General features: G+C 42.2%; 1 protein-coding gene across 3 annotated transcripts in view; it reads right to left on the reverse strand.

Moving 5' to 3' along the window:
* micu2 (mitochondrial calcium uptake 2) overlaps positions 1–25,155 on the reverse strand; it is a 443,854-nt gene that overhangs the window by 115,376 nt on the left and 303,323 nt on the right. The window lies entirely within an intron of this gene.

The following is a 25,155-nucleotide window of genomic DNA, read 5'->3' on the forward strand; positions in this document are numbered from 1 at the left end:
TCGGCCTGTTATGAGGACACCCTCAGGTGTTGTTAAAAATATAAACAGTAGGGCCAACACAGCCATGCAGGACACATGGATTTTGTGCAATGGAGTGGAATGTCTCTCCAGGCCATGTTTGTACATTTACCAGTGACTGGCTGCCCTCACCACTCAGCAAGGCAAGGAGACAATGAAGACTTCAGAAAAGAGAAACGAGGATGAGAAGAAATAAGATTTTAAAAAAGAATCACTTCTATATAGCAAAGTAGTTTCAAGACTAATGGTTCCATTAGACTTGAATTTAATTTCAGTTTAATGTCGATTTGTTGGAGAATAATGTTTTCATAGCTCATCTTGCTGTAAAGATGGCGCCAGAGAGTGGCGACTTCTTGTGAGCAGTGCCCAGCATGTCCTCTAATTCTATCTTTTACTCTTGCTCAATGCTTTTAAAACTCTATTCTAATTCTTATAAACTCTCTAACAATGCACTCTATGACTGAAACACAACATTCTGCACCCTATTCTTTCCTTTTCTATGTACGGTGTGCTTTGTATCGAGGAAGAAACAATACTTTTCACTGTATACTAATAACATGTGACAATAATAAATCAAACCAAATCTTTATGGCAAGCTTTTAGTGCTTACCAACAAAATACAGGGGATGGGATTAGACAGCCTCGCTCATCCTGAAACTGTAAAATCCCGCCCAAGGTCAAAGGAGCTTTCCATTCTCCGCCACTCGCCCGTTTCGATTCCCGTGACGGGCGGGCCGGTAACATTCCGGCCAGGGTGTCAGCTGTGCATCGGTTGGTCGCACACTTGCTTCTGAATCATAAGGTTTTGGGTTCGAGTCCCACTTTATGGCTTGAGGACAAAAATCAAGACTGACACTCCACTGTAGTAGCAAGGGAACGCTGTACTGCCAGAGGTGCCTTTTGTTGGATGAGACATTAAACTGAGGTCCGTCTGCTTGCTTGGATGGATGTAAAAGATCCTGTGGTACTGTCAGAAGAGCAGGGGAGTTGTCCTCTGAGTCTTGGCCAATATTTATCAAATAACATCACAAAATGGATTATTTGATCATTGTCACATTGCTGCTTGTAGGAGTTTAGGTTCAGATTTAGAAGATTTCCTGCTAGAGATGCAGGAGGCAAATGAGGCACATGCTCACTCTGTTTTCCACAACGTGTTTTGCTTGGAACAGATTGCTAGCCTGAAGCCAGAGACCAAAGCTTGAGGGGGTTCCACTCCGCCTTAAGTGTGGTCTCTCCTGCTCTTACTACCTGCCACAAGCGCGTTGCAAGAAGTTGCAGGTTTATAATCAACCTGTTTGGCCGCGTTATGTATGCACTTTCCATGGCCATCAAGTCCTGGAGTGGGCCTCGAATCGGAGCTTCTAGCTCAGACGCAGGGACATTAACCACTGTGTCACGGACCTCCCTTTGTGAAAGTTTGCTGAGCACAAATTAGCTGCCACGTTTCCCACATTACAACCGTGACTGACTGCACTTCCAAATAAATTATTTAGTTGGCTGTAAAGTGCTCTGAGACATCTGGCGGTTGTGAAAAATGCTATACAATAGTAATTCCTTCTTTCTTACAAGTATAATAGTGATGCGGCAGAACAAAGTCTGTCAAGTAAAAGTTTTCATGGAGAAATCAAGGTGAAAAGTCATGATCCATAATGCAAAACATCACCATGGTTGAAAAGATTATAAGCTACACTAGGAAGTGGTGATGCCTAATTTGGGTTTCATAAGTCTGTAGATGGTGGGTTAAAGCAAAGTCTGAAAGAACTAAGGAGCTCGACACTTGGAGAGAAGAAGGAAGTCAGGTTTGGAGTCTTGATTTCCACACAGCAAGGATATAAGGAGAGGAGTCTAGAAAGAACAATAGAATCATACAATGCAAGTCAAAAACAAACCCATTATTCACAAAACCACAACAATTATGATCAATTAGCTTCTTAGTTTTGCCCGCAGCGCCATCGTTCCAACTGTAAACAATACCTTCCCAGGAATCATGAGAGCTATCGAGACACTTTCTGCCACATTATTGAACTAAACACAGCCAAATGAAAGAGTTGAGGGGCGCAAACACCGAACTTTCCCACGCTGACTTGGTAACCTGTTCAACTGCTTTAATTATGAACTAATCTTCAAAATATTAAAAATAGATTCATAACATATTCACGGCTTACTTGCATTCAACTTCCTTGCAGCTTTATTTATTTGAAAGGGACAAGCAATGTCACTTAAACTCTCATTCTGCATTTCATCAAATGCTGATATAGACATACCCCTGAATGCTGGGGGAGGTCTACTGACTGCAGATGTAAAGTCACGTGTGAAGTTATTATTAAACAAAAATATTTACAAATGTATAATTCTTAAAGTCAAAAATCCTGCATTAACATCTGCTCTCTGTTGTACTGAACACAGATGACAATTTATTGCACTGTCGTACTAAACATGCGTGATAACTTACTGCACGTTTTTCCTGCAGTCAAGCCTTTATCAGGGTTCATAAGTGCTTAGAACAAATATTGCCTGCACCAGTCCCTATTCATCAAATCTATTGCTTGTTGCAGAAATATATCCAAATGATTTAGATACAATATGTTCCATTCTCCTTTACAATAGTTTGCAATCAGTAAAGTTTCCCTTCCCATCATTAAATTAATTGCTTTTCATTTTTGAACTGCTTCCCCGCAAACCTATTAACATAATTAACATTTTTTAAATTCTTCATGGAAAAAGAATCAATTTGCTCCCCTGTACTGATGGCGCAATGATGCTGTCACTTACACACCAAATGCATCTTTCAGCACAATTTAAGCCTGACAGAATTGCTGCCAGCACTGTCCAGACAAACCTATTATGTTGATATTGTGAAAGCTTGACTTTACTAAAACTGGATTATCCGCAATCAAGTTATGGCCTGTTACATGCCAGGATTTGTAATGCACCCTTTCTTGTAATAAATAGCATATGGCCCTTACCAGAACAACAAATATACCATGAACCATGATATTCATGCATTAAAAAAATCATTTTCTAATTTTTGCAGTAAGATGGCTTCCATTTTGTGAATGCAAGTAAGTTTTCTATGATGTAATTATTTTTGTTTTCAGCCGAGCACCATTTCATAAATGTAATTTTCCTCACCCTCTAATTTTTTGTTGTTGTAACAGATTGGTTGAGGCACTTTCACAACCTCTCCAATCTGTCAGAGCTCAGATGTTGAGGCTATGAATTATTTCAGGCAGTTTCCTATGTTGCAAACATTATGATCCATTTTTAATGAGTGTCAAAAGCAATGTATGGGTTTTGTAGGCTGAGCTGTCTACAACACTAACAACAAGGAATTGATGAGCTCCTTTTGCAGAGTTACCACATCGCTTGGGACAATTGGTACCATCCCGACTAATATTTTATGTTCCCTTCCCGCCCCCCTGCCATAACGATTATCAGTCTGGCAGAGGTTGGAGAAGATGCTTAATGTAATTTTGTAAAATATATGTAAAGACATGCTGTTATTCATTCACTGGGTTGTTTTTAATTACAGCAACAATTTCAAAGGTTCTTCTGAGCACTGCTTTCTCATTGGTGGATGCTAGGAATTAAGGGCAATGCTGAGAATTTTCCCAGGCTCAGGTCACAGACTATTGGAATGGAAATGCTGGATTGCAGCCTTGGTTCAAACATGGATAAAAGAGCTGAATTCCAGAGATGAGAGTGACTGCCCTTGACATCAAGGTAGCATTTGACCAAGTGCGGCATCAAGGAGCTCTAACAAAACTGGAGTCAATAGTAATCAGGGGGAAAACCATCCACTGGTTAGAGTCATACCTGGCACAAAGGAAGATGGTTGTGGTGATTTGAGGTCAACCATCTCAATTCTAGGACATCACTGCAGGAGTTCCTCAGGCCCAAACATCGTTAACTGCTTCATCAATGACCTTCCTTCCATCATACGGTCAGAAGTGGGGATGTTTGTTGATAATTACACAATGCTCAGCGCCACTCTTCAGATACTGATGCGGTTCATGACCAAATGCAACAAGACCTGGACAATATCCAGGCTTGGGCTGACAAGTGGCAAGTAACATTTGTGCTGCACAAATGTCAGGCAATGACCATCTCCAATAGAGAGAATCTAACCATCACCCCTTAACATTTAATGACATTACCATCGCTGAATCCCCCACTAGGGGTTATCATTGACCAGAAACCGAACTGGACCAGTCATATAAAAACCGTGTCTTTAAGAGCAGGTCAAAGGCTAGGAATCCTGCAATGAGTAACTCACTTCCTGACTCCCCAAAGCCTGTCCCGCATCTTCAAGGCACAAGTCAGGAGTGTGATGGAATATTCCCCACTTGCCTGGATGAGTGCAGCTCCAATAACACTGAAGAATCTTGACACCATCCAGGACAAAGTTAGCCCACTTGATTGGTATCTGCCTCCACCACACTCTCAGTGCATTCTAGATCCTAACTGCATAAGGTGATTTCTCTCATGTCACCATTGCACCTTTTGCCAATTATCTTAAATCTGTGCCCTATTGTTTTTGATCCTTCCACCAAGGGGAATATTTTTTTCCGATCTACTTTGTATAGACCCCTCATAATTTTGAATACCTCTATCAAATTTGTTCTCAACCTTCTCCTTTCCAAGGAAAACAGTCCCAACTTTTCCAATCTATCTTGTATCGGAAATTCCCCATCCCTAAAACTACCCTCGTGAATCTTTTCTGCATTATCTCTTCCTAAAATGTGGCAGCCAGAATGGGATGCAACACTCTAGCTGGGGCTGAATCAGTGTGCCACGCAAGTTTAACATGACTGCCTTATTTAAGCCCCTATTAACAAAGCCCAGGCTGCTGTACATTTTATTAACCACTCTCTCCACCTGTCCTATCACCTTCAATGATTTATGCAGATATACATCCAGGTCCCTTTGCTCCTGCACTCCAATTAGAATTGGACCCTTTATTTTATATCATCTCTACATGTTCTCCCACCAAAAATGATTCACTTCACGCTTTTCTGCATCAACTACGACTCTCACCAACTTTTACAGATGCACCATAGAAAGCATTCTTTCTGGTTGTATCACAGCTTGGTATGGTTCCTGCTCTGCCCAAGACCGCAAGGAACTACAAAAGATCATGAATGTAGCCCAATCCAATACGCAAATCAGCCCCCCATCCATTGACTCTGTCTACACTTCCCGCTGCCTTGGCAAAGCAGCCAGCATAATTAAGGACCCCACGCACCCCGGACATTCTCTCTTCCACCTTCTTGGAAGGGAAAAAGATACAAAAGTCTGAGGTCACGTACCAACCAACTCAAGAACAGCTTCTTCCCTGCTGCTGTCAGACTTTTGAATCGACTTACCTTGCATTAAGTTGATCGTTCTGTACACCCTAGCTATGACTGTAACACTACATTTTGCACTCTCTTGATTCCTTCTCTATGAACGGTATGTTTTGTCTGTATAGCATGCAAGAAACAATTCTTTTCACTATATGTTAATACATGTGACAATAATAAATCAAATCAAATCAAATTTCACCTCCCACTTACCTGCCCATTCCACCAAACTGCCTATGCCCTTTTGAAGTTCTACACTGTCCTCCTCACAGTTCATAATACCTGCAAGTTTTGCGTCGTCTGCAAATTTTGAAGTAGTGCCTTGTATATCAAAGTCCATGTCATTGATACATGGAGCAAGGATCCTAACAAAGACCCCTGGGGAACTACACTACACAGTAAGATTTTTAACAACACCAGGTTAAAGTCCAACAGGTTTATTTGGTGCAAATGCCATTAGCTTTCGGAGCGCTGCTCCTTCGTCAGATACTCCATCTTCGTCAGATACTCCATCTGACGAAGGAGCAGCGCTCCGAAAGCTAATGGCATTTGCTACCAAATAAACCTGTTGGACTTTAACCTGGTGTTGTTAAAACTCTTACTGTGTTTACCCCAGTCCAACGCCGGCATCTCCACATCAGAACTACACTACAAACATTCCTCCAGCCTATAAAACAGCCATTAACCAGTACTCTGGGTTTCCTGTCACTCAACCAATTTCATATCCACGTTATTCCTATCTTTTATATTCTAGAAGCTCTAATTTTACTCACAAGATTGTTGCGCTGCACTTTATCAAATGACTTTTGGAAGTCTATGTATACCACATCAACAGTATTATCCTCATCAACCCTCTCTGTTCCCTTGTCAAAAAACTCAAACAGGTTAAACATGACTGGCCCTTAACAAATCTATGTTGGCTTTCCTTAATTAATGCACATGTTCTCAAATGACTATTAATTTAGTCCCGAATTGTTGGTTTAGAAGCTTCCCCACCACTGAGATTGAGCTGACTTGCCTATAGCTGCTGGGTTTATCTTCACACTCTTTACAGGGTGATGGTTATGAGGCTGATATGATTGTGGAGGTAGAGGGTGGGGTAATGAATGCACTTTTGTCCGTACAGGAGAAGAGAAGTCATAATGCTGTGGAGCACACATGAACAGATGGTGGGATGGCCAACTGCTCTTACTCAGCAAGTTTGAGTTGGATGCCTTTGAGTTGTGGACATGGAGCAAGGTCCTTAGGTCACAGAGAGGCAGGGGCCTCGGAGGAAGGTAAGAGTCCAATGGATAGGGCTGGCGAAAAATGCAAACAATGTAGGACTGTCTCATCTCAAATGAGAAGTTTCAAGCGAGAGTCCCCAGTGATCCTGCAATCATAATGCCACCCATGGTGCAGTGGTCCACAGTCCCGCCAGCCTGCCTACCTTGCACATTGAATATGTGATGATTTACACCACTGACATATTGTCTTCCTCCCTCAGATGTGCCATCCTCCAGAGGGTGCCAGGACTCGAGACCCTCTCCCAGGAGGAGCCACGGACACAAGGGCTGAGTCACATTCTCTCTCGCAGAAACAAGCATGTTGGGGGGCATTAGTTCGTCGGCTCAGATGGTAGTGCACGGTGGGGAGAGCATGACACAATCGCATGAGGAGCTGACAGCTCAGGATATAGGTCAGCTGGCTGTTATAGCTAGAATTCAGGGTTAAAGAGGCATTTAATTGTCTGCCGGCATAACTAATTTCCTTCTTGACAGCTCCAAGGTGGAGTTAGAAGGGCAAAAAGAGGTCACGAAATGCTCTTGGCAGATAGGATTAAGGAGAATCCTAAGGCATTTTATTCATATGTTAGGAACAAAAGAGTTGTCAGGGAAAAAGTCGGACCTCTCAGGGACAAAGGAGGGGAATTATGCTTAGAATCCAAGGGAATAGGGGAGATCCTAAATGAATACTTTGCATCGGAATTCACAAAGGAGAGGGACTCATTGACTGGAAGTGTCTCAGAGGGAGATGTTGACCCGTTAGAGAGAATCTCCATTACAAGGGAGGAAGTGTTAGGTTTTTTAGTAACATTAAAACTGACAAATCCACAGGGCCTGATGACACCTATCCTAGACTGCTCAGGGAGACAAGAGATGTAATTGCTGGGCCTCTGACGGAAATCTTTGTCTCTTCATTGGACACAGGTGAGGTCCCTGAGGATTGGAGGATAGCGAATGTGGTACCGTTATTTAAGAAGGGTAGCAGGGATAACCCAGGAAATTATAGGCCGGTGAGCTTGACGTCCGTGGTAGGGAAGTTGTCGGAGAGGATTCTTAGAGACAGGATGTATGCGCATTTAGAACGGAACAATCTCATTAGTGACAGACAGCATGGTTTTGTAAGAGGGAGGTCGTGCCTTACAAATTTGGTGGAGTTTTTTGAGGAAGTGACAAAAACAGTTGACGAAGGAAGGGCCGTGGATGTCGTCTATATGGATTTCAGTAAGGCATTTGACAAAGTCCCTCATGGCAGGTTGGTTAAGAAGGTTAAGGCTCATGGGATACAAGGAGAGGTGGCTAGATGGGTAGAAAACTGGCTTGGCCACAGGGGACAGAGGGTAACACTCGAAGGGTCTTTTTCCGGCTGGAGGTCTGTTCCGCAGGGCTCTGTACTGGGACCTCTGCTATTTGTGATATATATAAATGATTTAGAAGAAGGTGTAACTGGTGTTATCAGCAAGTTTGCGGATGACATGAAGATTGCTGGACTTGCAGATAGAGATGAACATTGTCGGACAATACAGCAGGATATAGATAGGCTGGAAAATTGGGCAGAGAAATGGCAGATGGAATTTAATCCAGATAAATGCGAAGTGATGCATTTTGGAAGAACTAATGTAGGGGGGAGTTATACAATAAATGGCAGAGCCATCAAGAGTATAGAAACACAGAGGGACCTAGGTGTGCAAGTCCACAAATCCTTGAAGGTGGCAGCACAGGTGGAGAAGGTGGTGAAGAAGGCATATGGTATGCTTGCCTTTATAGGACGGGGTATAGAGTATAAAAGCTGGAGTCTGATGTTGCAGCTGTATAGAACGCTGGTTAGGCCACATTTGGAATACTGCGTCCAGTTCTGGTCGCCGCACTACCAGAAGGACGTGGAGGCTTTAGAGAGAGTGCAGAGAAGGTTTACCAGGATGTTGCCTGGTATGGAGGGTCTTAGCTATGAGGAGAGATTGGGTAAACTGGGCTTGTTCTCCCTGGAAAGACAGAGAATGAGGGGAGATCTAATAGAGGTGTACATAATTATGAAGGGTATAGATAGGGTGAACAGTGGGAAGCTTTTTCCCAGGTCGGAGGTGACGATCACGAGGGGTCACGGGCTCAAGGTGAGAGGGGCGAGGTATAACTCAGATATCAGGGGGACGTTTTTTACACAAAGAGTGGTGGGGGCCTGGAATGCGCTGCCAGGTAGGGTGGTGGAGGCAGACACGCTGGCATCCTTTAAGACTTACCTGGATAGTCACATGAGCAGTCTGGGAATGGAGGGATACAAACGAATGGTCTAGTTGGACCAATGAGCGGCATAGGCTTGGAGGGCCAAAGGGCCTGTTTCCTGTGCTGTACTGTTCTTTGTTCTTTGTGGGGTGGGGGGGGGGGGGGGGGGGGGGGGGCGGTGATTCCCACTTGCCTTCAAATTTGCCTGGTTGAAACCAAGAATGTCAATATCCCAAACCAACATCACTTATAAGGGATTTAATTTAATTTACAGCACACATGGAAACCTGCCTCCTTGCTTATGGAAGTTCCTCCTAATTGTATTTGCTTAATATCTCAGCCATTCCTTTATTCTTTTCACCAGTATTGACCGCTAATGGGGTATTGTTTATTTTCTCTAATCTCTTCCTATTTCTATGCCTGTAGTAACATTTACAATCTATTTTTATGTCTTTCATAATCTCTTACGTCCATGTTCTCTTCTCTTTTTCCTTATCAATTCATTGGTACTCTTTTGCTCAGAATCCTCCGAATCCTCAGGCTTACTACTCTTTTTGGTAACGTTATAAATCTCTGCCTTGAAGACTCACGCCATCTTTAACTCCTCTGTTTGCGGTGGTGAGTTCATTTTTTTTTGTGGTGTAATGGTGCCTCTTAGAGAAATGAATATTGGTTGCAAATTAGTTATTAATTCTTTAAATGCTAACCATTGCTTGTTTATCATCTTATCTTTTAACATTATTTTTCAATGGGTGGCATGGTGGCACAGTGGTTAGCACTGCTGCCCCGCAGTGCCAGGGACCCATAAGATGCACTGGACTACCTCATTTCATGCAGGAGGGGTAGAGGAGAGAGTGCTACAGGTAGGGGCAAGGATAGACAGACGTTGATAACTTTCTGAACAAAAATCAAAGTGTGCCGTGGTAACTCCGCGTTCACCAGGATCTGATGAACTGGCACCAATCATTCCCGGAGCATGCTGGATAACTGAAATGTTGTTGCACTTTGTTCCCTAGTTGGCTCCTCGATATGCTGATCTGGCAAACTAACTTGTATACTTTCCATTAACTCATTCTCCACAATATTACTGCAAATTCAGTTTGTCCAGTCCATGTGACGGTTCAAGGCCCCATGATCACTATCACTGTCACACATGCCTGTAACTTCCTAATTTATGTAAAGAGTACAATGGTAAGCGTGGCTTTCATCACACTCTGTCTTTTATATTGATAGCAAGAGCAATGTTGGCAGCAATCCTGTAGGATGAACAGCTGAGTACTGTTGACATGGGCAGTGACACTCTCCTGCAATGGGGGTTTAACATTTGACTACAGTGGTTGCCACTTAAGAACTGCTATTTTAACATTGCCAGCTTGTAAGAAGTAGAGGAAGACAAATGACACACTGGATAGGCAATATCAAAACTGTTCTTCACAGCAAGAAATACATATTACATTGTATTACACGTAGTATTTATGATACAGAAATAGGCCAGAAATGGGCGGCACAGTGCACAGCGGTTAGCATTACTGCCTCACAGTGCCAAGGACCCGGGTTTGATTCCTGGCTTGGGTCACTGTTTGTGTGAAGTTTGCACGTTTTCCCTGTGTCTGCGTGGGATTCCTCCGGGTGCTCCAGTTTCCTCCTACAGTCCAAAGACGTGCAGGTTAGGTGGATTGGCCATGCTAAATTGCCCCTTGGTGTCAGGGGGACTAGCTAGGGTAAATGCATGGGGTTATGAGGATAGGGCCTGGGTGGGATTGTGGTCGGTGCAGACTTGATGACCGAATGGCCTCCTTCTGCACTGTAGGATTCTAACTCTAACTAAACCCAACAGGTCCATAACATGATGGTGTTTATGAACCACACAAGCCTCCATCCATCCTTCAATTTAACCTTCTGTTCCTTTCTATCTTTTCGAGTCATGTAGTGTAGAGAAGGCCCTTCGGCCCATAAGTGTTCCCCAGCTTCTCCTTTAACACATCAATGCAATTTACCTCAACTGCTCCTTGTGATGGTGAGTTCCAGGCAGACTGAAGTAACCAGGTTAGTAACAACCATGTAAATTTGTTCTGCCCCATTATTGGTGCCAAGTCGATGGACAGGAATTTAATGGCAGTCTCTTTTAAGCTTTGGAGAAGATGATCAATTGTCGGATTCACAAACTTGCACCAGTAGTATGTATGGGGCAAAGTTAGCACACCGGAAACCAATACAATAATTGAGCTGCTTTCAATGGAAACAATTTCCAATGTTAAAGTCGTATGAAGCAGCAGCAATTCATAGCATTCACAATCTAGACTCCAACATACGTGATGAGTTTTACTGGCGTCAGTCAAGTTACTTCTGAAAGGGAGAGAAGAAACAGATAATTTGGAACAAGGTGGTGGTGGTGGAGGGGAGGGGGGAGGGGGGGGGGGGGGGATGTTGGGAGAGACAGAAATGAATTTTTCCCAAACTGTTTATGTTCACCATAGGGCAAGGCAGAGAACTGTGGCAAGAATGAAGATATCTGCAGACTGCGCTATCACACTCTGCTCAGAATGTAAGAATGTGTATATTCTGGGGAGGCATCAAACCAAGAACAAAGGGAAATAAAAGGGTGAAGGAAATGCCCTTTGTGAATTTTATTCACATGATGTCACACAGATGCCAATGGTATTGCTCACACAAAGATTAAAATAAAGAACATTAAAAGTCAAGGTAAGATTTATGCCATCAGGGAGGCATTTCTGTCAGACCCAGCGTCATTAAAATGGTTACATTTAAAAATAATAAAATCTCTGGTGACATTACTATTGTTAGTTATTTAATGCAAAAAAGAGCTATTTATAGGTTTGAACAGATTGGACAGGAGTTTACACTTATGCTTGCTCCTCCTTCTTTATGACTGCAACAATATATGGATTAGTGTCAAAAATGGAACAAAATCAACAGATAAAAAGTAGCATACAGAAATAATTTTACCATGACTAGAGTTTAGCAGCTATTCTTAAAAGCATTGAGTTGATCACAAGTAGATAATGAAAGCACTAAGTATAAAAACAGCTAGTTTTGATTGAGCGCTACACATTTGGTTAAGTGAATGCATTTGTAGTGGGAGGAGGGTTCATTTGTTGTTGAATTGTTGCCATAACAACACATTCTTTGTGGTCAACCAAATGACAATGGAAAACTCCTTTGAAATGTCTTTGGTCATTGCTTATGTAAGGTCCTAGTTGCTTGAAGTCATTCTAACTGCATTTTAAAAAAAATCAAATCTTTCAAAAATTACTCTAAAGATTACTCTACAAATCCAACTATTCATATTGATAGAAAATAGTCTCTTATCAGTCATTAGTGGTGTCATGATCACGGAGCTTAACTTTTAAAAGAAACGACATAAAATAAAGACAAAAATTCTTGTGGGACATTAACATTTTCAATTATTTGTCTTGGTAAACAAAGAGATGTATTTTTAAAGCACTAGCCCAAAGAGTGAAATATTCATGGCCTGGTACGCGGCTCCTCCCTCTGTGACTGGATTCTGAACAGACCACAATCAGTAAGGATAGGCAACAACACCTCCTCCTCAATCATCCTCAACACTGGTGCCCCATAAGGCTGTGTTCTCAGCCTCCTACTATACTCCTTATACACCTATGACTGTGTGGAAAATTCCCCTCCAACTCGATTTTCAAGTTTGCTGATGACACCACCGTAGTGGGTCGGATCTCAAACAATGACGTGACAGAGTACAGGAATGAGATACAGAATCTGGTGAACTGGTGCGGCAACAATAATCTCTCCCTCAATTTCAACAAAATGAAGGAGATTGTCATCAACTTCAGGAAGCGTAGAGAAGAACATGCCCGTGTCTACATCAACGGGTACGAAGTAGAAAGGGTGCAGAGCTTCAAGTTTTTAGGTGTCCAGATCATCAACAACCTGTCCTGGTCCCTCCATGCCGACACTATAGTTAAGAAAGCCCTTCAATGCCTCTACTTTCTCAGAAGACTAAGGAAATTTGGCATGTCAGCTATGACTCTCACTAACTTTTACAGATGTACCATATAAAGCATTCTTTCTGGCTGTATCACAGCTTGGTATGGCTCTTGCTCTGCCTAAGACTGCAAGAAACTACAAAAGGTCATGAATGCAGCCCAATCCATCACGCAAACCAGCCTCCCATCCATTGACTCTGTCTACACTTCCCGCTGCCTCGACAAAGCCGCCAGCATAATTAAAGACCCCACGCACCCTGGACATTCTCTCTTCCACCTTCTTCCTTCGGGAAAAAGATACAAAAGTCTGAGGTTACGTACCAACTGACTCAAGATCAGTTTCTTCCCTGCTGCTGTCAGACTTTTGAATGGACCTAACTTGCATTAAGTTGATCTTTCTCTACACCCTAGCTATGACTGTAACACTACATTCTGCAAACTCTCCTTTCCTTCTCTATGAACAGTATGCTGTGTCTGTATAGCGTGCAAGAAGCAATACTTTTCATTGTATACTAATATATGTGACAATAATAAATCAAACCAAATCAAATCCTTGCTGCTTCATAGCATGATGGGTTCTATATTCTTTGGGTTACACATTGAGAGTTTCAGACTTGTTACTCCCTATTCCTGTAAGTTTTAGACTTGTTACTCATTACTGTAAGCTTCAACTTGTTACTCCTCATTACTGTAAGTTTCAAACATGTTAACTCCTCATTCCTGTAAGTTTCAGACTTGTTACTCCTCACTACCATGAGGTGGACATGGTGTACACCCAGAAGCCTGAAGATGTCATGTATGACTTGTAAAATTTATACGGCAGCTCCCAGGATCATCCACAGAGGTGGACATATGCAGGCAAGGAACACTCCAATACTGAGACTACTTAGGTTTCACTCGTGAAAGTATAACAAGAACAAATTTATCTGACTTCACAATACAGCATTCCAATACGGTACGAGTCAGTACCGTGAATCGTATTAAAATTCACCTGTGAGTAAAAGAATACATGGATTTTTCTTATAATGCAATGTTTTTGTTGAAAGCATACATAATTTAATTCCAATTCATCATATCAGGCAGTTGGTGGAATTTTTTAAACAGGTGTATATATAAGTGAGTTTGTACAAAGGGAGTCATGCACAAAGAAGCAGCTTTCCAAGGACTTGTCTGGCTTCAAGCCTTAGGCTATCTAGTGAGAGATCATAAAACATTTCTGATAGAAGACTTGTACATATAAAGAATACATGACCGAAGTCAAGGCATGCCAAAAAGACTTACTGGCGGTACACTTCTTTCGTATGCACATAATGTTTAAGCTCTAAGACTCTTAAATTGTTAACAATTTTAACTTTGTACAGCTTCAGAATTTTCCATTGAATCAAACTTTGAAAAACTGGGTCTGTAATTCTGACCTCAGGGAAATAGTAACATTAATGTGAGGAATCAGTGCATGAGGTGGTGATTTTCTACAACCCAACACAAACAATAGTCAGTGTAAAGTTGTGATAATAATCTACTAAATGTATTGGATGGCATACTAGAGTAGATAAGATATTGTGTAGGTTGAGGTTATTTGTGCCAGAGAGCCAACCTCTGCCTGACATTGCACAATGCACAAGTCTCAACTCTGCTGGTGGCCCATTGTATGACACTGGTTCAGGTATCGCTTGGATAAGTCATGGGTGATTGATGCAAGCAGAGCCTTCAGTTAAAATCAGTAAAGATTTCAACGATTGGGTGGTTAAATAAATATCTGTTGGAGAAAAGAAGGAAGAAGTGTCACCCCTGGATTAATGTCGGGGATTGAAAAACTTCAGATTTATGAAGCAACCTTTGGAGGAAGGAACAGGATGAGGAAGGAGACAGCTCCTTTCCACACACCTACTGTGGGCAGCCAATTATGGGAGGTCCAGAGAGATTTGATCTAAACAGAATATAGTCATTAGTTACATAGAAAGGAATGAAGGCTATTGTTTGTCTCTAAGGATGGCTGAATGCAAAATCTTATCATATGTGCAAAAAAAGGGCAAAATTAATAAAAGCGAGTTGCTCAATGATGCATATGACAAGATAATAAAAAGATTCAACACTGGATCTTGCCCTGGGTACAAAGTAGGACAAATAATGACCATATGTAATAAAAACAGGAAATGCTGGAAAAACTCAACAGCACTGTAGTAACGTGGCCCCTTTAAGGAGGCAATACTTTGGAGGCCACATGATCGGGCTGGACCCTATGGAGAGGCTGCATGGGAAGCCGGGCCAATCAGGAGTCTGGGCGCGCGGCCTGGGAGGTGGAGGACCTTCAGTTGGAGCTAGGAGGAGAAGAGACTAGACCTGTGCAAGGATTTTCTGTCAGACCCTTAACATGTGTATATATTATTATGTGTGTATATTATTATTAGTTAACAAATCCTTTGTTGTTGGAGCCACATTGAGTCGTCTCCAGTTATTACACTGATGATGTGGAAAAACTAGGCCAGTCACCGGGAGATTGCAGTGCGCAGTTAGAGGGGGAGAAAGGTGATCATTGAAGCTAAGAACAAACAGGTACAGATGTCATTAAAATGCCTTTAATCAGGAAGATAGAGTAATTTGACCCAGAAATTGTGAGCTGGGGACAATATATCAAATCAGTGCGTTATTTCTTCTTGGCTAATGAGATCCCTGAAGTGTAATAATTGGGGCGGCACGGTGGCTAGCACTGTTGCCTCACAGTGCCAGGGACCCAGGTTCAATTCCAGCCTCGGGTCACTGTCGGTGTGGAGTTTGCACATTGTCCCTCTGTCTGCGTGGGTTTCCTCTGGGTGCTCCGGTTTCCTCCCACACTCCAAAGATGTGCGGGTTAGGTTGATTGGCCATGCTAGTGTTAGGGGGATTAGCAGGGTAAATATGTGTGGTTACGGGAATAGGGCCTGAGTGGGATTGTGGTTGGTGCAGACTCAATGGGCTGAATGGCCTCCTTCTGCACTGTAGGAATTCTATTAACTCTTCTATGAGGTGACTCGATGCTGGCTCCTCATCAGTAAAAGAAGGACTTATTCTGTAACAGATTCATAGATCCATTTAGTAATGGATTTACACCCACTCAAACAACAATTCTCCACACTGGCATAGGTGTCATTTTATGAGGAAAGCAATGTTACACTGGAAGAGGCAGGTGAAAATTGCAGTTAGTGGTTTACTGTGAGAAATTAAACCCGACATTTTTACAGACAAAAATAACTGAAGACATCAACAGCTGGAAAGGGTTTCCTGCAAATGTGGCTTGATGCTGGATTCATTAAAACAAAAATCCAAATACTGTAATGGGAAGATGATAGGGTTGGAATTTTAGAAAGATGAGATGAAATCTAGTGAGCCACACCACAGGCTGTTTTTACCCACCAAGTGGTCGGGGAAGCTAAAAACTGCAGAATGCGAGAAACCATAGCACTGAAGGAGGGAGGTTCATTGTGTCTGTACTGGTGGCTAATTCTTCAGCTGTAACTAATGTCATTTCCTTGCATCATTTTATCTTCTTTTACTAACACCAATTCAATTATGTTTAAAATGTGTTATAGTCTCTGCCTTAATAGCCACTTATGGCCAAGCATCTCATGTCCCAACAACACACTGAGTGAATAGATTTATTTTAATGTCCCCAATTGCCCTTTTAATAATAATCTTCTGGTTTATTCTCATCACCAATTCATCAAGCAGTGGAATCAATCTTTCACTGTTCACGGAATCATAGAAATTTACAGCACAGAAGGAGGCCATTTGGCTCATCATATCCACGCTAGCTGACAAGTAGCCATCCAGCCTAATCCTACTTTCCAGCTCTTAGTCCCTAACCTTGTAGGTTATGGCATTTCAAGTATATATCCAAGTGCTTTTTGTAAATTATCAGGGTTTCTGCCTCTGTCACACCCTCATGCAGTGGGTTCCAGATTCCCACCATCCTCTGGGTGAAAAACTTTCCCCTTGAATCCTCCCTAAACCTCCAACCTCTTACTCAAAATCTATGTCCCCCCTGGTTATGGACTTGTAAAGTGCAGCAGGATCTTCCTATCCACTCTATCTAAATCCCCTTGGTTCCAAATAAAACAATCCTGGCCTATCCAACCTTAACTCTTACCTAAAATTCTCAACATTCTTGGAAATCTCCTCCGTACTGTGTGTAGCATAATCACATATCTCCTGCAGTGCGATGACCAGAATTGGATGTAGTACTCCAGCTGTGGCCTAACTAGTGTTTTATACAGTTCCAGCATATCCTACCGCGCAGGAGGCGGCCATTTGGTCCATTGAGTCTGCACCGACCACAATCCCACCCAGGCCCTATCACCATAAACCCATGCATTTACCCGAGCTAGTTCTCCTGACACTAAGGGGCAATTTAGCATGGCCAATCCATCTCACACAATCATCTTTGGACTGTTTTAGTTTAGTTTATTTCTTAGTGTCACAAGTACGCACGCCTACATTAACACTGCAATGAAGTTACTGTGAAAATCCCCTAGTCGCCACATTCCGGTACCTGTTCAGGTGCACTGAGGGAGAATTTATCATGGCCAATCCACCAAACCTGCACATCTCTGGATTGTGGGAGGAAACCAAAGCACCCAGAGGAAACCCACGCAGACATGGGGAGAATGTGCAAACTCCACACAGACAGTGACCCAAGCCGGGAATCGAACCCGGGTCCCTGGCGCTGTGAGGCAGCAGTGCTAACCACTATGCTGCCCAGAGCACCCGGAGGAAACCCATGCAAACATGGGGAGAACTCCTTGCTCTTACAGTCTACGCCTTGGCTAATAAAGACAAATATCTAATTTGCCTTCAGGGATCTGTGGATCTGTACTCCCAAACACCCTCTGTTTCACTACACTTCTCAGTAATCTACCATTTATTGTGTATTCTCCTGCCTTGTTGGCCTTCCACATATGCATTACCCCACACTTCTCCAGACTGAATGCCATTTGTCGCTTCCTCCCACTTGATTAGTCCACTGATAGCTTCCTGCAACGCAGTGTTTCTTCACCATTATTAACCACATGGCCAACTTTCGTGTCATCTGCAAACTTCTTCATCATACCTACATTCAAGTCCAAATCATTGATATATCTCTCAAAACTATCCTCTCAAAACATTTCATAATCCTGACCAATTCTTTAGATCCCCCTTAACCATCTTTGTTCTACTTTTCAGTTTTTCTTCATAACTAAAAGCTCTCATTTCTGGTATCATTCTCGTGAACTCCAGTGGTCTAATATCATTCCTATAATGTACAGTCTATTGTACAGAAAATTCAAAATATATTGGTGGTCTAACCAATATATTTGCAAATTTAACAGCATATTTACTTTTCAATGACATGTCCCCATATGTTTCTTCCATCCCTTTGCACAGAATTATGTCATCTTTCTGCCTATTGTTGCCTGCCTGCAATTGTGTGCATTCTTTTCACTTTACCATGTTTTATCAGCAAATTTCAGTATTATTCCCCCTGAACCTGTCTCTTCAGTTTCCTAATCTCTATTTTTATTTTATGTCTCTGCTTGCATATTTCTTATTGTGCCTCCTCAGTTCATCCCACTTTGCATTCATTTTAACATGAGTTATCTTGTAACTCTAACCAATGCTGTTGCATATGTTGTGACAGAACTTCAGCAATAAGTATTACAACTACACTATTTTTAAACTATAAAAGCATCAATTCTGAAAACATGGTGGATGTTTCTTATCACAATTACTACCAACAATGGGAGGAAAAATAATCATGCTGTAGATCAGGCTGAATATGATAGAGGAGAAGGAATGTATCCCTTACGAATAGTTGGATGATTGAGAGCGGCACGGTGGCACAGTGGTTAGCGCAGTTGCCTCACAGCGTCAGGGCGGTTGTCTGTGCAGAGTTTGCACGTCTCCCTGTGTCTGTGGCTTTCCTCCGGGCGCTCTGGTTTCCTCCCACAGTCCAAAAATGTGCGGGTTAGGTTGATTGGCCATGGTAAATTGACTATTAGTGTCAGGGGATTAGCAGATTAAATATGTGGGGTTATGGGGATAGGACCTGAGTGGGATTGGGGTTGGTGCAGACTCGATGAGCTGAATGGCCACCTTCTGCACTGTAAGGATTCTATGATTCTGCGTGGGTTTCCTCCGGGTGCTCCCGTTTCCTCCCACAGTCTGAAAGAGGTGATTAGTGCATTGACTGGAACAGGCGCCAGAGTGTTGCGACTAGGAGAATTTCACAGTAACTTCATTGCAGTGTTAATCTAAGTCTTACTTGTGACTAGTAAATAAACCTTAAAAATAAGAATAATGCAGCACACAGATCATTATGAGACCTTAACTGTTGTTGGGTGAAGTCTCTATTTGCATGTGGAAGCAAATGAGGAATGAGGATAGTCTTATTAGCGATAGGCATTGTGGTTTTGTGAAGGGGAGGGCACGTCTCACAAACTTGATTGAGTTCTTTGAGGAAGTGACAAGAAAAATTGACCAGGGCAGGGCAGTGGATGTTGTATACACGGACTTGAGTAAAGCCTTCGATAAGGTTCCTCATGGTAGGCTGATACAGAAGGTAAAGTCATATGGGATTCGAGGTGAGCTGATAAAATGGATACAAAACTGGCTTGGGCATAGAAAGCAGAGAGTAGCAGTGAAAGGGTACTTTTCTAACTGGAGGTCTGTGACAAGTGGTGTTTCACAAGGATCAGTGCTGGAGCCTCTGTTGTTTGTAATATATATAAATGATTTGGAGGAAAATGTAGGTGGTCTGATTTGTAAATTTGCAGATGATACAAAAATTGGGGGAGTAGCGGATAGTGAGGAGGATTGTCAGAGGAAACAGCAGGATATAAATCGGCTAGAGACCTGGGCTGAAAGGTAGCAGATGGAATTTAACCCGGACAAATGTGAGGTGATGCGATTTGGAAAGCCTACTGCAGAAGGAAAGTTTACCATAAATGATAGAGCCCTTAGAAATATCAGCATACCGAGGGATCTAGGCGTGCAGATCCACAGTTCCCTGAAGGTGGTAACTCAGGTGGACAAGGTGGTCAAGAAGGCGTATGGCATGCCGGCCTTCAGCGGTCGGGGCGTTGAGTATAGGAATTGAAAATTCATGTTGCAGCTGAGTAAGACTTTGGTTCTGCCGCATTTGGAGTATTGTGTGCAATTCTGGTCGCCACATTAAAGGAAGGATGTTGATGCATCGGAAAGGGTGCAGAAGAGATTTACCAGGATGTTGCCTGGTTTGGAGGCTATGGACTATGAAGAAAGGTTGAACGAACTTGGATTGTTTTCACTGGAGTGTCAGAGGATGAGGGGGGACCTGATAGAGGTTTACAAGATTATGACAGGCTTGGATAGAGTGGATAGTCAGAGTCTTTTTCCTAGGGTCGATTACTCAGGGGCATGGGTTGAAAGTGAGAGGGGGAAAGTTTAAAGAGAGATGTAAGGGGCAAGTTTTTCACACAGAGAGTGATGAATGCCTGGAACGTGCTGCTGGCGGAGGTGGTGGAAGCAGATTCTATAACAACATTCAAGAGGCATCTGGATACATACATAATAAGCAGGGAAGTGAGGGATATGGACTACGTAGAGGCAAGAAAATATTAGAGAGGCATCTGTGTCAGCATAAAATTGGTGGGCTGAAGGGCCTGATCCTGTGCTGCACGGTTCTTTGTTCTATAACAGATGTAAAAAATCATTCTGCTATTTCTTTCCTCTTCATTAAAAAAAAAGTTCCTCGCCAAATTGCATTGATTGTATTGTTTGTCCTATCTCACTTCTGCTTAGGGGACGTTTTCACATCTTTGAGTGCCCATTTCGACATGGCTTTAGGCTGGATTTTCCAGGCAGTGGCAATCATCGTAGGATTGCCCTTCTACTCTTACTTTTACCCTAAGATGGAGCTCCGCATTTCTGGCCTGAATTTCCGAACCTGGCCTCTTCTGAAATGTGCAGCGTAAATGGGGTTCAGGGAGTCCTTCCTCAAAGTGTAGGATTGCTGGGGGAAGCCAAGTCATGCCCTCTTTATAATGGCACTAGCTGCCGTATTCCGGAAAGTAGCGTCTAAAGGTCCCTAAACCACTTTGAGAAGCTACTGAGGTAAGGTAAGTATGTAAGTTAAGTGGGTGAAAGGAAAGGGTGTCAGGTGGGTGAGAGGATAGGGTAAGTGAGGGAGTAGGGTGGGTTGGGTGTTGGGAGTGTGGTAGTTGGGGGTTCAGGGACTAGTTCGGGGGTCATGAGGGGTAGTAGGGTTAGGGGAGTTGGTGGGAGGGTAGTCAAGTGGTCAGGGAGGGTAGTCGGGTCAGAGACTAGTTGGGTGATTGAGAAGAGAAGTCAAGGTGTAGTTGGAGGTCGGGGGAGTAGTCAAAAAGTAGAAAGCCTAAAGCAACACTCTGCCAGAGAGAACTACTAGTTCTGGAATTCAATTAATCTGTCACAGAATGATAGAGATGTTCCAACACAGAAGGTGCACATTTGACCTACTGCGGATTTTGTGGCAAGATGTCTCAAGCCCCTGACACAACTTCCATAATTTCAGTAGATTAGGGCTGATCTGATGCTCAATTCCATTTACCTGCTGTTGCTCCATATCTTATGATCCCCAAACTGAGCAAAAGTCTATCCACCTCAGTCATAAAAATGTGATTTGACCCAGCGTCTGCAGTCTTTTAGGGGACAGAGTTCTAGATTTCCACAGCCCTTGGTGTGAAAATGCTTGATTTCAGTCTTCATTTGTCGAACAGTACTTTGTAAGAGTCAGCAGTTACAAAAAGAATATCTTGATTCTTGAAGCGCTTTTCGTTGCTCAACGATATACAGCAATAAAAAGAAAATGGGTACTGTCATTTGCCTTTTAGTGAGCTGCTTTTAAGGAAACTCTGTAGCTAATCGAGTCTGTAGTTTTAATGTTACTTCCAATTCTCTGAAAAAACATTGACTGTAGAAGGTGGCAGTAACAACTGCAAGTAAGTGAAACTTCATGTTCGTGAATTGAAGCAGCTTTGGCACACACTATTACATAGAGCAATGGATCAAACGTCGTAGCTTTGAAGACTCTTATAGGCTTGGGAAATCTTATTTTGTCAGACTACAATATCAGACACAACCTTATTCCAAAAAGCCACAGATATTTTTTGTGGATCACCACATGGTATGTTACGCTAAATATAGACTGAATGGTGTTCAGTGTTCTGCAAAATCTGCTTTTCATTACAAATAAGTGAGACATTTTACTGGGATTGGAACAGTCACAAGAATTCCTGGGAGTTTTTGGTTCATCACTGAAAGCAAACAGTAAAAGATTCGCTGGTGTTAACTTTCTTTTGTTGCAACCACCATAACTTCAATTTTCCTCAATAATACCTCAAAGCGAAAAGGTATTTATCATGTTATTTTTGAATTTAAATCAGTGTAATAGACTACACCACTTAAGTTCTTGAAAATCAACAAAATGACACTTCATTTTGCAAATTTAAATGTATCCATAACTCCAGAAACGGGATGTAACGTATGGCCACAAGACTGATTTATAGGTGATATTCAAAAATAATTCCTGCATTACAACGGCGACTATACTTCAAAAATATTTAATTGGCTGTGAAATGCTTTGGGATGTTTTGAAGTCGTTAAAAGTCCTCTATAAAAGCAAGCTATTTCTTATTTTTTTCTATAATAACTATTAGGAAGCTTTCCATTATTGCCTGCATCCTTACATCTTCCACCTTTTAAAAAAAAAAATATTTTGTTGCCATCTTTTCCATGCATCATTTGGTGACCTACTTCCTGATCGTTGCTGCTCTGTTATCATCTGTTGGCTGATACAAGCAGCATAGTGTGCACTTCATATCTGCTCTCAATCTCTGACGGCAAGGCAAGGCTGCCCCAGTAGTCTGGCTAAGAGTCCAAACTTACCACATGCATAATTACAGACATGAAAACCCTGGCTCACTCATTCAGTACACCTGTATACAGAGCTAGTGAGCCACATAGCACTATGAAATGCACATGAAAAGAAAATAGTCATTCATAAGTCCATTTTGAAAATGCTGCTCTTACCACCTTATAAAAGTGTCAATCATACACAGCCATTCATAGTTTAAACAGAAGCGTTACCACAATTCACAACCCATAATCTTGTCTAAACATAGAGACATTGAAAAGACGGATCAAAGAAATAATAACCTCATTTCAATGACCTTTGAGCCACAAGCAGGATGATTATTAAAGTTTGTAATATTTTTAAAACTTCTGTGAAATCTGTAATAATTTTAAATAATGTTTGAAAAGGACTTATAAGGAGTTTGTATCGGTTGTCAAGGGGTCAGTTGTAATTTTCTTCAATAATTTGAAATACTGGTCCATGTGATCTGGCAATCCTTGAACTGGAAGCAGTACCAACATGAAGGAAATTCAGATACAAAGAAGCCGTATGGCCAGAGATAAAAAAGTTTCAGCAAGGGAACAACAGAGAAGGCTCATTTGCAATGAGCTGTGTGTGTGTAATATGGTTAAAAGGGACAGAGAACTGAAGGCAGGGTTAGAGCAGTGATTGTGGATTGGACAATTCCACTGCAATGCTTCAGTTTTGCCAAATACTGACCAGAGTGTTTAACAAGGTTTATTGAAAGAGACAGCTAAACGAGTCTCCAGGAAATCTGCCATCAAGAAGCTCCTTGCTAAACAGCTTCTGCATAAGTGCGCTGTTCGGGAGGTGACCATCGCCAAGGACCTCAGATGGAATACAGCTGCCAGTGAAAGCAACCCGAGGGTGGAATCAATTGAGTGGGAAAGTGAGAGATCCTATGTACCAGAGGTCAAGTTAGAAAGGAGTGATGAGGATATTTGTAGTTGTCTAAGACATATCTTTGTTGCAAGTGAAATTTACCCTTTTAGTTGATGTATCATTTGCCTGATCATTCATGTTTAATTGACATTGGTTCTAATTTGTGTTGTGAAATCTTGTTGGTCACTTTGGGGTCATTCAGTAAATTTGGTTATTTTGATTTATGGTTCCCCAATGGGATTGTAACTCTCACAAAGATGTCAATCATTCAAAGAGAACACTTCACTTGAGCCACAGTAAACGGATTCCTGCTGAGTTAATCCATTAGTGGGTCTTGGACCTCAGCCAAGCATTCATCATAAGACCATCTGACAGTGTTATCAACAGAAACAGATGGCCGTACATCTATTTCTCCAGATGACCAGCTGTAAGTTACTGAATAAATGAGGGTCTTTGAAATTGGGGGAGGGAGGAGAAATTCATTTTTGGTTGCTGGGATCAATCTGGGTAAAATTCACAGCCTTCAAACACAATTCATCCACCATGCTCTCACAATACTCTTCCCCATCACCACCTTGCCCTCCCTCCCACCACCCTCCAATTTGAGGCTTTGCTCATGGCGGGCAAGTCAGTAGCTTTACTAAGCTCCTCCGCTGTGGGCTCGATATCCGGTTTTTCCATGGCAGGCAGGATCTCTATGGCATCTAGAGCTTCCTCAATGACAGTTTTTTCCCTAACGTACAACTCAAGGTTGTGTTCCATCCATCTCCAATTGTTTATTGCAGTCGGTGATGTCCTCCTCCATCTTTGTTTCGTTGATGCACCTATTGTCTTTATGATTCCATCATGCCTGCCTCTTGCATTCCTGGTGTTGAAAGACATCTGGACTTTCTGGCCAATTTGTAATCAGTAGTCATTGTCGCACCAATGGAATTTACTTCAAGCAGCTCTTGGTGTTTTCAGTGTCTTCCCGCTCAGATATCTCTCTATGAATTAATGAGAGCTGATTGCTTGGCTTCAATGACAGGTTCCGTCACAGTGATCTTAGCTTCAAACTAGTCTGCTCAACAAGCGCTACAAATCTATTACACCAAGAAAATAAATAAAACAAATGAAAGAAGATACCAATTCTTTGATTGGCAAGCTGGAAAGTCTGCAACATGTGCATAAGCTTGAGAGATGACTTGCAGCTGATCAATGTTAGTGATATTAGCCTCAAACCAGCCATCATTTTCCACTTTTACTTCCCAGATGTTTAGAGAGCAGATTAAAAATGGTGTCTCGAAGTATGATATATTACATTTCTGCACTCAGGGTGGGAATGCCGGAGAGCGCCAATTTAATTGAGTTGAGGAACTGTTGTTTCTCACCCGGATGTGGCTGACATTGATACGAGGATGGCTTGAATGAAAAGGCTTCAAGGATGGCATCCTGACTCTGGTGAACACCGGGGAGTGATCTATATTTCAGTTAGCACTGTGTTAGCTGCATGTGTTGAGAATGCTGCTGAGAGAGTCACATCTGGTGATCATCAGGTTAAATTG

Source organism: Mustelus asterias, chromosome 10, assembly GCF_964213995.1.
Source record: "Mustelus asterias chromosome 10, sMusAst1.hap1.1, whole genome shotgun sequence".
Lineage (NCBI taxonomy): Eukaryota > Metazoa > Chordata > Chondrichthyes > Carcharhiniformes > Triakidae > Mustelus > Mustelus asterias.